Source organism: Coenobita brevimanus, chromosome 6, assembly GCF_032717465.1.
Source record: "Coenobita brevimanus isolate Jiangsu-jjx chromosome 6, ASM3271746v2, whole genome shotgun sequence".
Classification (NCBI taxonomy): domain Eukaryota; kingdom Metazoa; phylum Arthropoda; class Malacostraca; order Decapoda; family Coenobitidae; genus Coenobita; species Coenobita brevimanus.
Window position 1 is genome coordinate 20,968,008 of NC_136959.1, and position 13,810 is coordinate 20,981,817.

Sequence of the window (13,810 nt, forward strand, 5' to 3'; positions counted from 1 at the left end):
TTTCCTTCTAAAAAGCAACCCGCATTACCGATTCAATATACTGAAGTTTTTAACTCCACTGTCAGTACAAAGCAACAGGAACTTACCGTTTTTACAGTAATGCCTTTTATTTTTAATGGACGGGGAAAAAATATCTGACTAAATTAAGCATTCACCCTTCATGTTTATTCACCCTTCATTCACCCCTCTAGTTTCAGTTACCACTAAAATAATTTCATTCACCGGTTTAAGAAGCACTGCCGTAGGTCAAGGAAACCCTGTGCCCGCGGAACCTGATTATGGAACTCACAAGTGTTGGGTAGAACATCTGAGTGGGTCTGGAGTCTCTGTCACACTGAAAATAACGAAAATATGTGACTGCAAGTTTAAAACATTATATGGCTGTGGTTTTGTGTGTGTGTGTGTCTGTGATGGGGGGAGGGGAGACACAGGAGAAAGGTTTATATATTTTAGCACTGCAAACGTGAAATTGAGAGAATTATTTATTTACATGAGGCAGTCACTGACCAGTCAATAGAGTTGGGACACGTGACTGAGAGCACTAGTGTATTATTATCCAGGTGAACGCTGACTGATACAAATCTCTCTCTCTCTCTCTCTCTCTCTCTCTCTCTCTCTCTCTCTCTCTGATCATGCTTCACTGCACGTATTGTAAATTATATCCGTCTTGAAATGTGTCAAGTTTTTAAAAATTGTTTAAGACGGAGTTATTGATAAACGTAACTAGAAAAATCATTTCAGTTACCAAGGATTATTAGTGTTTCGTGTCTTAGCCTACAGTTTATTTATATTAGCCTAGGAAAAGGAAAGAAAGGGAGCTAATGTGTGTACAGTAGATAGGCTTTGTCGGGTGCAATGACCGCAAATCGACATAATACTCATGTTACACGAGTATAAAGAATTGTTACAAAGTTTCGATGATTTTTTGGTTAAATTCAAGCTCTTTGACAATAAATATGGTTCATTTTTCCCTTCAGCACTGACTTAATATTATTTATCTATTTTTCAGATCGTCTTTTAAATATCTTACTTTCGAATTGAATGTTTTCAGAGCTAACACTCTCACCACCACTATTAAAAAATTTACATGTCACATATTTTAATCTATAACCCTGTGTCACACTTAAATTCCTTCCTTTCATGTCTTCATCCATCACGATCCTCGGCATCGTTACGGGGTTCTCAGTATCTCCTTTTTTTTCTTCTTCTTCTTTTTTAACAGCCTTTTTCCTCCACTTATGTATGTTCTGCCATTTCTTCATTCATTGTTTTCTATTGTGTGCTTTGCCTCATACTTCTTCCCATCCTTCCTTCCTCACGTTTATCGTATTCTCCACTTAAGTTTTCCCACTCTTCTCTTTCATCTCCTCCCTCGGTACTCTGTTTCTTTCCTCCCGGCCATCTGTGATTCAGTCTATTTTCCTGTGCGAGATCGTCTTACTAGTTTTCTTTGCTCCTTTTCCATCTACTTTTCGTTCTCAAGAGAGAGTATACTACCCACACACGAACAGACGAAGCTACACACAATGAATTTTCGTACTCTAATAGTTCTCACCAACCGCATTGTTGGCGCCGCCTACCATCCACTCACTTAATGTAATGCAACCTTTAAGTGACTGCAATAAGTAACAAGCCAAATGGCTTCCTGTAATTCTAGACACCATTTGCTACGTTAGGTGAATTTGAGAGAGGTATGCGGGGTTACGTGGAGACACATGAGCAGATGAAGAAGTGAAGATGCATATGATGATGATGTGGATGATGTTGGGATGTCGATCATGTGGAGAGAATGAGAGAAAGACTAGGGAAATGCGTGTGAGTCAGGTGGAGAGGAGGAAGTGAAGGGGAAGACCGAGAGGGAGGGGTAAAGTGGAGAGCAGCGTGAGTGGGAGTGGTGTGAGGTGGAGAAAGAGCAGCTTGATGGTGGGGCAGGGAATGATTTGGAGGCGATTGGTTTGTTGCCATCCCTCCAGGATTTATAAACAGATAGGCAGAGGTAGATAGACAGTTAGATTGACTGATTGAGTGATAGATAGGCGAACTGATAGATAGATTGGTTTATTGATTGGTTGATTAATTGATAGAGGTCAATTGATAGATAGATAGATGGACAGATTGACTGATAGATAGATACAAAGTAATATAGATAAATAAATAAGTGTACTAAGTTGTGAGCTAACCATATAAGCAAAAATACACCTTTTGGTCTAGTGGGATAAGGCGCTTCAACTGGATGGAGTCCGTAAGTATTTCCATCCAAGGGGTGGCTTGGGAATCAATCATTTCCTGTGGCACCCTCGGGGATGCATAGGGCCTCGATGAACTCACACCACCACATCCTATCTTGTGCTAACTCCTCAAGATCTCCCCAACACTCATCTCCAGCTTCCCGTCTCATTGTCCTCACCCACGTCTCTTTTGGCCTTCCTCTACCTCTCCTACCAAGTGCCACCCACCCTGGTGTACCTCGTACTATTCCCTGTCTCCTATACACATGTCCTAGCCACTTCCATCGTGAGAATCTAACATATTCATCGATCGGCTGCACTCCCGTTATTTCTCTAATTCTACTATTTGGTATCCTTTCCCACCACTTAACTCCTAATATTCTTCTAAGTGCTTTATTTTCAAACACCAAGAATTTATTTTCCATAGTCACTGTGCTGTACCAAGACTCGTGTCCATAAATTAAGATACTCCTAACCATTACCTTATAAAGTTTGATTTTTGTATGCACAGAGAAATTGTTATTATTCCAAATATTTTTAAGCATTCCCATTGCCTGATTAGCCTTCTTTAACCTTTCCTCGAATTCAAAGTTCAAAGAACCATCCTTGGCTAAATAAGTACCTAAATATTTAAACCTATCAACTTGCTTTACAACCATACCTCCAATTACACATTCCTGCGCATTTTCCATATTCATATTGATTATTTCAGTTTTTCCACAATTAATAACCAAACCCACCTTGCGACCTTCACTCACCAAACAGTCCAACACTCTCTGCATCTCTTCTGGCCCATCACAAATCAAAACTATATCATCTGCATAATCTAAATCCAAAAGTTTCCTGTTCTCTCCCCAAAGTATACCTGCACCGGTTTCTGTTCCAACGCGTTTCATAATATAATCAATGACCAATATAAATAGTAAAGGCGATAGAACACCACCTTGAATTACTCCGGACTTGACTTCAAACGCATCACTCAGACAACCATCAACCATCACTTTACAAAATGTGTCCTCATGCATGTTCATAATGACCCTCACAAACTCCTCTGGTATTCCATAATGTCTCATGATCTTCCCCATAGTCTCTCTCGAAACACTATCAAAAGCCTTTTCAAAATCAACAAAACAAAAGACTTAACGGTACTCTCATTTCATTTACTTGCTGCATCAAATGCCTAACTATAAAGATCTGATCATTGCAACCACGTCCCTTTCTAAAACCAGCCTGTTCATCCCTCAGAATACCCTCAACCACCGGCTCCAACCTATTTAACAACACTCTACTGAAAACTTTCAAAGCTATCGGTGACAAAGAGATTCCCCTCCAATTACCACATTCACTCAGGTCTCCCTTCTTCGGAACTTTAACAATTACACCATTCTTCCAAACTGACGGTAGTAACCCCGTCACCCATATCTTATTGAATAGCTTGGTCAAGATCATTATTAATCTATCCCCTCCACTTTAAACATTTCCGGAAATAAACCATCCTCCCCTGGTGCCTTATTATTCTTTAACTGTTTTACTGCTTTCTCCACTTCTGCAAGCCTCAACTCTCCTGTTTCTATATTTAAATCTTCCTGAGCAGACGGTATATCCTCTTCTGGTGGTACTGGTCTATTAAGAACTGTCTCAAAATGCTCTTTCCATCTGTTTTTAATATCTCCATCTTTGGTCAATAAATTTCCTTCCCTGTCTCTAACTGGTATTTCCTTGCGTTTACCTGCATTACCACTCAGTTCTCTAATCGATTCATATGCTATTCTTTGACTCTGTCCATCATTTTTGTTTATTAAGATTTCAGTCTCTGCAACCTTTTCATCCACACATCTTCTTTTATCTCTCCTAGCTAACCTTCTTACTTCTGAATTCAAACTCCAGTACGCAGCTCTTGCTAATTCAATCTCTTGTTCATCAACGCATTGCATCTCACTCCTCAATTTAGCCTCACCTCTCTTTTTTTATCATATCCCACGTTTCCTCCGATATCCATTTCTTTCTCCTGAATCTATGTCTCCTTCCAATCGTACATTCAGCAGTCTCATGCAAAACTTTGTTCACATCCTCCCACATCTCATCTACACTTCTCTCCCCCTCTTCCAACGTTTCCAACACCAAAAACCTATTTCTGCATTCTAATCTGAATTCCTCCTTTTCTTCTCCTTCCCTTCCAAGCTTAACAATATCGTATCTACCAACACCAGATTTTTCCCTCTTCTGATTTTTAAGTTTAAACCTTATTTTTGCAATGCTGAGTTGATGGTCACTACCAATATCCGCTCCCCGCTTAACATGAACATCTAGCAGAGAACTTCTATGCCTCCTACTGATAGCGATGTGATCAATCTGATTTTTATATTTTCCACACGGCGACACCCAAGTTGTCTTGTGTATATTGCAATGCTGAAAGAGTGTGCCCCCGATGACTAAGTCATTTGCTAGACAGAAGCTTCCAAACCTCACTCCGTTTTCACTCATCCTACTACCAACTCCCATCTTACCCATACATGCCTCAAATCCCTCATTTGAACAGCCCATTACTGCATTAAAGTCTCCAACGCAGATCAAAACATCATGTCTAGGTACCCTTCCTACTCCTTCTTGCAACTTTTCATAAAATGTGTCTTTCCTTTCATCGAGTGCATCATTAGTAGGTGCATAACACACAAACAGACTGACGTTGCCATGATTTGATTTAAACCGTGCGTATAACAATCGCTCATCTATAGGATCCCACTCACATAAAGCCTTATTTGCCTTACAACCCAGCAACAATCCTACTCCCTGATAATGCATTCCGTCCTGTCGACCAGATATCAATAAACGTATACCATCCTCCAAATCCAACTTATCAACTCCAGTTAATCTAGTTTCTGTCAGAGCACAAATATCAAGTCCGTAATTTTGAAAAACCTTCACTAACTCATCGATTTTACCGTCATGATTTAGCGTTCTCACATTCCAGTTACCAATCTTAATTGTATTTTTTGCATTGACAAAGGAATTAGATTGTAATTGAGGCAACCGTGAGATTCTTAGCACCCCCTGCCCATTTAAGGGCTGCACGGGACTGGGGGCCCTTATTGTTCTTTCGGAGTCCATCAAGGTTTCTTTGGCTAACTTCCTGAACACCTCGCCATTGTGTTGCAGTCGCAGTAGGCAGCTAACTTGCCTGATTGCCCACACCCGAAAGACCCAGCTATGCTGTAGCCAGTCACGTGCCGGCATGCTTCCCAGCCATTTCACTCTTAAGGAGTTCCTCTGCCTGAGAAAGCTACCACCCCCCTGCTCCCGAGGCTTGGGAATACTGTACACATAATGGCACAAAGTGAGGCAGGATAACAGTGAGGTGGTGAGAATTAAGCTGCACCAAGTACCAAAAAGAGTATCTGCTGTAGGCATAACCAGACCTGCGTTACAATGGGCATCCTGTGGCTTAGTGTTGGAAGTAAGTGTTTGTGTGTTGGGAGTGCAGGACAGGCGAGTAGTTAACCGGAACGAGAGGATGAGAGATATTAAGTTGGTAGGTGAGGGAGTGGGTGTGAAAGCGAAGACTACTTGTATGCTACCTTGTGTGTAAATTGGATGCTGCATATAATGTTTATCACACCAGGATGATAATGTCTGTCACGCAATCTGAGATAAGAACAGGAAACCATATGCCAATGAACCAGTCGGTCTAAGGTCCGAATATTTGACTGCCTTGTAACATTAAACTTTTACCGACTGCTCTCAATATTGAATTACTTCATTCTTTCCTGATTCTTAACCCGTCCACCAAGTTTGTTCTAAATAGAATCAGCGCTGTTACGACTCTGACATTTGACTTTTTCCATGTGATCTTGGGCTTTGATTGTTCTCTAGGTCGATTCCCTTAGATTTGGTGAAAGTGATTAAGAATTCCTAGGTTAACCTTTCCATGTGACCTTGAACTTTGACCTCTTGTTCTCACGAATAATTAATAAACCTCTTGGCTAATCCTCAGTAATTCCTGGGATCTTGAATCAAATCAGGTGAAAATTGTCTGAGTCATTTTGTTCATAAACTAACGACCTTGACCTTTGACTGACTTCTTATAATTGATTCACTTTATTCTTGCCTTACCCTCAACTCATCCACCAAGTTTTGTCTCAGTCGGATAAGAGCGGTTAAATCTGACGGAGATAGATCAAACTTTGACCCAACCCTGTAATTTAAAACGCTGACACAGTGTTAAAAAAATAGTTAATTCCTTCTATAACCCTCAGTCATTTAACTAGGTTTAGTCAGAACTGGATCACACACACACACACACACACACACACACACACACACACACACACACACACACACACACACACACACACACACACACACACACACACACACAAACCTAATACCTTCTCTGTTTTCGCTAGCGCGGACATAAAATAAAGCCAGACCATTATCCTTACCCATCGGAGGTCATTTTGCTCTCCCGGTGGCACTCCCTTCACACACCCGTTATCACAGTAACGTTCAATTCCTCTCTTCATGTCCGTTTCCTAGCAAACGACCCTGTCATAACTTATATCAGCAGAAACCTTGCAATCAGATTTGACAGTGCCACTCTCTCTCTCTCTCTCTCTCTCTCTCTCTCTCTCACACACACACACAGACACACACACACACACTAAAATTGTACACTTCCCTTCTCCACTAACACATCCTTGCCTTCTCATGCAGAGTTTAATAACACACTAATTATAAAGACATGTCTCTTACTACCTCCCCATGTCTCCTCCATAGCCTTCAGAACCACACACTCCCCATCATCACATACCCTGGTTACTGATACACATACACACCGTCACACATACACATAATCACATATACACACAATCACCAGTTTACTGATACACACTAAACACATACACACCCCACACCACAACGTCCCCAGTCTTCACGTCCCCCTATCCCCCGATCTGCCCTCGCCAGCACTCGGCCTCAGACATTAAGCTGCTCAGCATGCGAGAATTATGGCCCATCCCAGGAGTATTATCGCTCACAAATTCCCACGCAGTGTACGGGAACGCTATTTCGTGTTAGTAATATTTTCTTGTATAACTATCCTCATTATCCACCGATATTACATGGAAAACACACCTCGGGAATATTTTTCAGTGTAATACTATCATCCTGTATTACCCTCGGAATTTGTGATAGGTGTAAAATGTTGTGATGTACGAGCGTTTTTATCCAGTCATGACAGTTGACTCGAGGTAATAATATATTTAGCCCGGCGAGGGAAGCCTTTCATGTTCCCTCACCATTTTGCATACCGGTACTGTGAACGTTCATTTGGTGACATACATTGATCTTTCTTTTCATAAATTCAACCACACCGAAGGAAGAAAAAAAAAAAAAGCCCACGCGTACCCATCACGCTATACTCCAAATGTTACCACGCCTGTACCCATGAGTGATTTTTTTTTTTTTTAATGCGAGGAAGAAGGAACCAAAGGCCATGAGGCCACAGTAACGGTTCCCTCCAAGAGAAAAACAAAATACAATAGAGAGCCAAATTCAAGATCTGATCATTTCGAGATGCCTGGACACACTGCGTTTGAAAGAATGGAGATCATAGGCAGCAGGAAATACAGACAGAGGGACACAGTTCCAGAGTTGACCTGTTGCATAAATGAAAGACTGGGAGTAACGGTTAACTCTTGCATTAGAGAGTTGGACAGAAAAGGGATGAGAGTTTGCTACCAGACGGGTTCTACGCGCCCGTCGTAGAGGAGGAGGAATGCAAGCAGACAGTTCAGAGGAGCAGTGACCATTCAAGTAGTGATAGAAAAGAGATAAAGATGCAACAGTGCGGCGAAGAGACAGAGATTGAAGGGAGTCAGTAAGAGGAGGAGAGTTAATGAGACGAAAAGCTTTTGACTCCACCCTATTGAGAAGAGCTGTATGTGGGGAGCCTCCCCACACATAAGAGTTGTACTCCACACAGGGGCGGATAAAACCCCTGTATAGAGTCAACAATTGTGCAGGGGTAAAGAAAGAGCGGAGTCGGCTTAGCACACCCAATCTCTTGGAAGCAGATTTTACAAGAGATGTAATATGATCTTTCCAAGATAAGTCCCGATTAAATGAAACCCCAAGCATGTTCAAGGATGATGCAGGATTAAGCTGAATATTATTAAACATTAGTGGGTATACCTGTGGAAGATTTTGTCGGGTTGATAGGTGTAAGAACTCTGTCTTAGATGCATTAAAAACAACGATATTATTTTTACCCCAGTCAGAGATACGAGCCAACTCAGACATTAGGTGTGCCATAGCCTCATCCCTTGTTTGTTGAAGTAACTGTTGAGATGGGCGTTGCGGGAACCGAATGGAAAGGTGAAGGGTGGAGTCATCAGAGTATGAGTGGATAGGGTTAGATGTACAGCTTAGAAGATAATTGATGAATAAAAGGTAGGTGCGTTGGGTCAATTTTCCATTATGAGAAAGTGGTGTTCCACGTCTCTACGAATCAGTCGCCTTTCAGGACCCTTGAAATGCAATTCGACTGTGTGTAATAGAGCTGCTTGTCCATGTCGGGAGAGTTTAGGACAGCCATTCCAAAGCATACATACTGTAAACACATTTCAAGAATTTCACGAGGTGTGCCGTCTAACCTACGCAAATCACATACAACATTTAATGATCCCATATTTATTGCTGTTACTCTTGATTATACAGGGGCCATGCAAGGTTCCGTACCTGTACATTACTGTGTAAACTAATACGACGATTTCCAGTCCATTAGCAGGCTGTATACTTAGTCACCTATTCATTACCAAGGGCTTCTTTACATTAGCTGCTAAAGTACTTGGACTATGAACACTCCAATTCCTTTTACATGTTTACCTCTCTTTTCTATACGGACCAAGGTGATTAACTTTATAACCGGAGGACGCTTTGTTAATATTATCGTGACTAATATCACATGATTTCATTTAACTTACCTTAGACCCCCACCCCAAGGCCTGTGAGTCAGGATTACCATCACGACTCAGACATTAAAAAAAAAAAAAATGAACGAAACTAAAAGCATCACAGTTACCATCAGTAGGCAAGCAAGAATTATTTCTGTACATAAAAAAGTGAGCAGATGGAGAGAACACTTTAAGGAATTGTTGAACGTAGAGGATGGAAGTAATGCGAGTATAAGTGGCTGGGGAATGGCTGGGAGAAGGAGGGAGGTGAGAAGACAGGAAGAAATCAGTAGGATAGAAGTTGTGGAAGCAATGAAGAAAGTTAAATCGGGGAAAGCCCCAGGAATTGATGGAGTGTGTGGTGAAATGCTGAAGCATGGGGGAGAGATAGTAGTAGAATGGATGTAGAAGATGTGCAGATTGGCCTGGGAGGAAGGTAGAGTCCCGGAGGATTGGAAGTCAGGTATAATTATTCCCTTGTACAAAGGAAAAGGGGAAAAAGAAGTGTGTGGTAATCATAGGGGCATTTGTCTTCTTAGTATAATAGGAAAAGTATATGGTAGGATACTTATAGACAGAGTTAGAGAAAGAACAGAGAAATTAGTTGGAGAAGAACAGGGAGGCTTTAGGAAGGGAAGAGGTTGTGTAGATCAGATATTCATTCTTAGATCTTTAGTGGAAAAGTTTCTAGAGAAGGGAAAGAAGTTGTATGCGGCTTTCATGGATTTGGAGAAAGCATATGACAGGGTGGATAGACAAGGATTGTGGAAAGTGTTAAGAATATATGGAGTAGATGGGAAGTTGTTGAATGCTGTGAAGAGTATGTACGATGGTGCGAAGGCTGCAGTGCGTGTGGATGGTGAACTAAGTGAATTTTTCTCTTTGAAAGTTGGGTTGAAACAGGGATGTGTCGTGTCTCCATGGTTGTTCAATCTGTACATGGATGGGGTAATAAAAGAGGTACAAGGTAGGGTAGTGGATGTTGGAGTGGCCCTGGTGAGAGAGGATAGCGTTTGGAAACTCCCTATACTGTTGTTTGCAGATGATACTGTGTTGTTGAGTGAAGACGAAGGGGAGCTGCAAGGCTTGGTGGATGAGTTTGAGAGAGTGTGTAAGAAACGGAACCTGAAGGTGAATGTAGGGAAGAGTAAAGTGATGGTCTTTGAGAGAGGTGAAGTTAGTGAATGTACAGCGAGGTTAGATGGTGAGGAATTGGAAAATGTGAGTACGTTTAAGTATTTGGGTAGTGTGATGAGTAAAAATGGAGGTTTGGAGGGTGAAGTGCTTGAAAGGGTACAGCAGGGAAGAAAGGTTGCTGGTTCCTTGAAAGCAGTGATAAGAAACAGGGAAGTGAGCATGGAAGTGAAAAAGTTACTACATGACAGTATTGTGATACCAACTCTAACGTACGGAAGTGAAGCTTGGACATTGTTGGAAGGACACAAGTCAAGAGTGAGAGCAGTGGAAATGAGTTATTTAAGAGGAGCCTGTGGAGTCACGTGGAGAGACAGGCTGACGAATGAGGATATAAAGGAGCGTTGTGGTGTGGATGTGGATGTGATAGGAAGCGTTATGAGGAACACACTGAGGTGGTTTGGCCATGTGGAGAGGATGGAGGGTGAAAGACTGACGAAGAGAGAGTATGTGAGTGAGGTGGAGGGGGGAAGAGGGAGGGGGAGGCCGAGGATGAGATGGAGGGATGGGGTGGAGAGGTATATGAGAGAGGGGGGTGTGAGTTGGGAGCAGGGCAGTGAAATGGCGGGGGACAGGGCGACTTGGAGGCGATTTGTTTGTGGCCACCCCAAACGGGATTGAGGCGTCTGGCAATAGATAGATAGATAGACATAAAATTTTAAATATTACTCCCTTCCCATCAGCTTCACTCCCATCTCTATAACCTGCTCTCACCATTATAGTATCCTTATCCATATATATACAAGAACAGCCAAAAGGATGCCTCACTCCAGCACCAGCTCACAATTTTATCTAATCTTAAACGTGCAGCAAAAAAATCTGTATAGCATCCAGAAATATATCTCCAACACCATACATACTTAGCCCCGTCCATAATTCCCTCCCTTCTCGATGCCACATGTGTTTTGTAATTCATTTTAATCCATAAATGTTCTAAATACCTTGTAGTCAAGCAAGCACGGTTTTCTTTGCCCTACTATGTGTATATATATATATATATATATATATATATATATATATATATATATATATATATATATAGATAGATAGATAGATAGATAGATAGAGAGATAGATAGATATGTATATATATATATATATATATATATATATATATATATATATATATATCTAAATATATATATATATATATCTGTCTATCTGTCTGTCTATTTATCTATATCTATCTATCTATCTATAATATTTTTGTATATGAGAAAATTTGTCTGTGTCTCTCTGTCTTCTACGTAAATCCAGGGGGCGCATATAGAACTCCCCACACAGCTGTAACAGGTGTAAGTTTTTACATCGAATTTATATGTGTACTTTACAGTTGGTAAAGTGGCGCCCCTGATGGCCAGCATTAGAACTAATTAGAAATAATCAAGTCATCATGGTGGAAACACAGCAGCCAATTACCGTATTTTTGTTTCAACAATCTCATTATTGGCTAGAACAGGACGAATGGGTGGACAGGTATGTGGGGTGGGCAGGGCTGGTGGGGTAGGTGGGTATGGTTGGTGCGTGGATCGGTAGCTGGAAAGCAGGTCCATGGTAGGAATAGCTCCATGGGGAATATATCCCTGGGGAAGTGGACTCAAGGAGAAACGTGGCTCACTGGGTAGAATGGAACCCCGGGGGCCTTCCGCCACAGGGGAGTGGCCATTTAGGGTCCCAACTAACGCCGCTATGCACGATCATAGGATTGTACCCAGGCAACACCGGGTACCCCAGCTATTCCTTGATAATTCAGTGCCGTCTTTTCAACATAATTTCTACATTGTAAACCTTTTTCCCGATTACTTTCCTTTATTTAGAATAATGTAATTTACTATTATTATGTGAATGACACTCTGGTTATAAAAACAAATGTGTAGCTCTGGTGATTCACGGCTAAATCATTTTACACAGAATCTGACCTCGCTTGGTGCCGATGCTGGTGGATAATTGAATGTCAAATAGAATTCAGAGGGAAAATTAGTTTTATGAACAACAGGTAATTACTAGGGACGTGTCAGGTGCAGCAGCCATTCAGAGTGCTAGTATTTGCAGCTGAGTTCAGTGGAATTAATTACTGCAGGTGAAAGGCACGTTGAAGGGAAGACCGAAAGAGGGAATGAAAATTTGATTATCACCCAATATACTTGTTAGGCTAAAAACTGCACTGCGCAGTTGACCCTCGTGCGGTGTGGTGCGGTGAGGAGCAGTCCATTCCTTAGAGGCTAAGATACGAGTAAATGTGTGTGTGTGTGTGTGTGTGTGTGTGTGTCTGTGTGTGTGTGTGTGTGTGTGTGTGTGTGTGTGTGTGTGTGTGTGTGTGTGTTTGTGTGTGTGTGTGTGTGTGTGGATGAGTGTTTTAGTGAATGCGTGGTACTTTCTTGGCTACCCCCCATTAGAGAGGAAACAGCTTAGGTATAGAGATAGATAGACGGATAGATAGATAGATAGATAGATAGGTAGATAGATAGACAAAAAAAAAAAGAACTGCATCCTGGTAAATGAGACGAGTACGTGTGCAGGACTACAAGACTCTGTAGGGGAGAGGTGACTGGGAGAAAAGGAAGACAGTAAGCCGACTACAAGATGAAGGGATAAAGGGGTTGAGCATTTGAGGCAGGTCGTGGAAGACGTCGTTACTGAGTAAAGGTGAATTTATTGAAGGTTAATTGTAAACCGTAATCGTCGCGGGATAATGTCGATGAACAGTGATGGATTGAATTAACTGAGGAGTATGAATGACTAACAGGATAAAATACATTGCCAAAATGGAGACATCAAAAAAAATCAATGTTGAATGAAACTGAGGCAAAACGGAAAATATAATTCCTCGGTGAGGTGTGAAGCTTGGAGGGTATGCGTTGTAATATGACAGATAGATAGATAGATAGAGAGAGGCGGGAGGGGGGGGGTATTGGTAATAGGCACAGCAGTGTTTGGTGAAAAGGGAAAAGTTGTTGACTTGCTAATATCATTGTAATATTGATCATGAAACCAGGATGAACACTAATAACACCTTTGAACAACACGAGAACAAGAAACGGATATAACAAGAACATTATTTTTGACAGTGAAGTTACTGACATGATTACAAAAAAAAAAAAAAAAAAAAAAAAAAAAATTATGACATTCACTCCCTAAACGCATGCCAAATTTGTCAGGGAAGTGAAACTATAAGCTGTGATGTATGAATCTACACTCCGCACCAAAGGATGAAGAGGTGTTGTATCCCTTCCATTTCTTTCATCTTTCTTCCAAGCGCCTTTTCAGCATGACGCTATTCCTGAATTTCGTCACCACTCGCTTCAAATTTGGCACAGTTGTTCTTTGCGAGAATAGTCCTAGATACGTTCTTTTTATTATTTTTAAGGCATTTTCAGGTGATATGGACTCAAGGGTTAGACCATGTAATGAAGCAGAATTTGAGGTCCTTTGTTTTTGT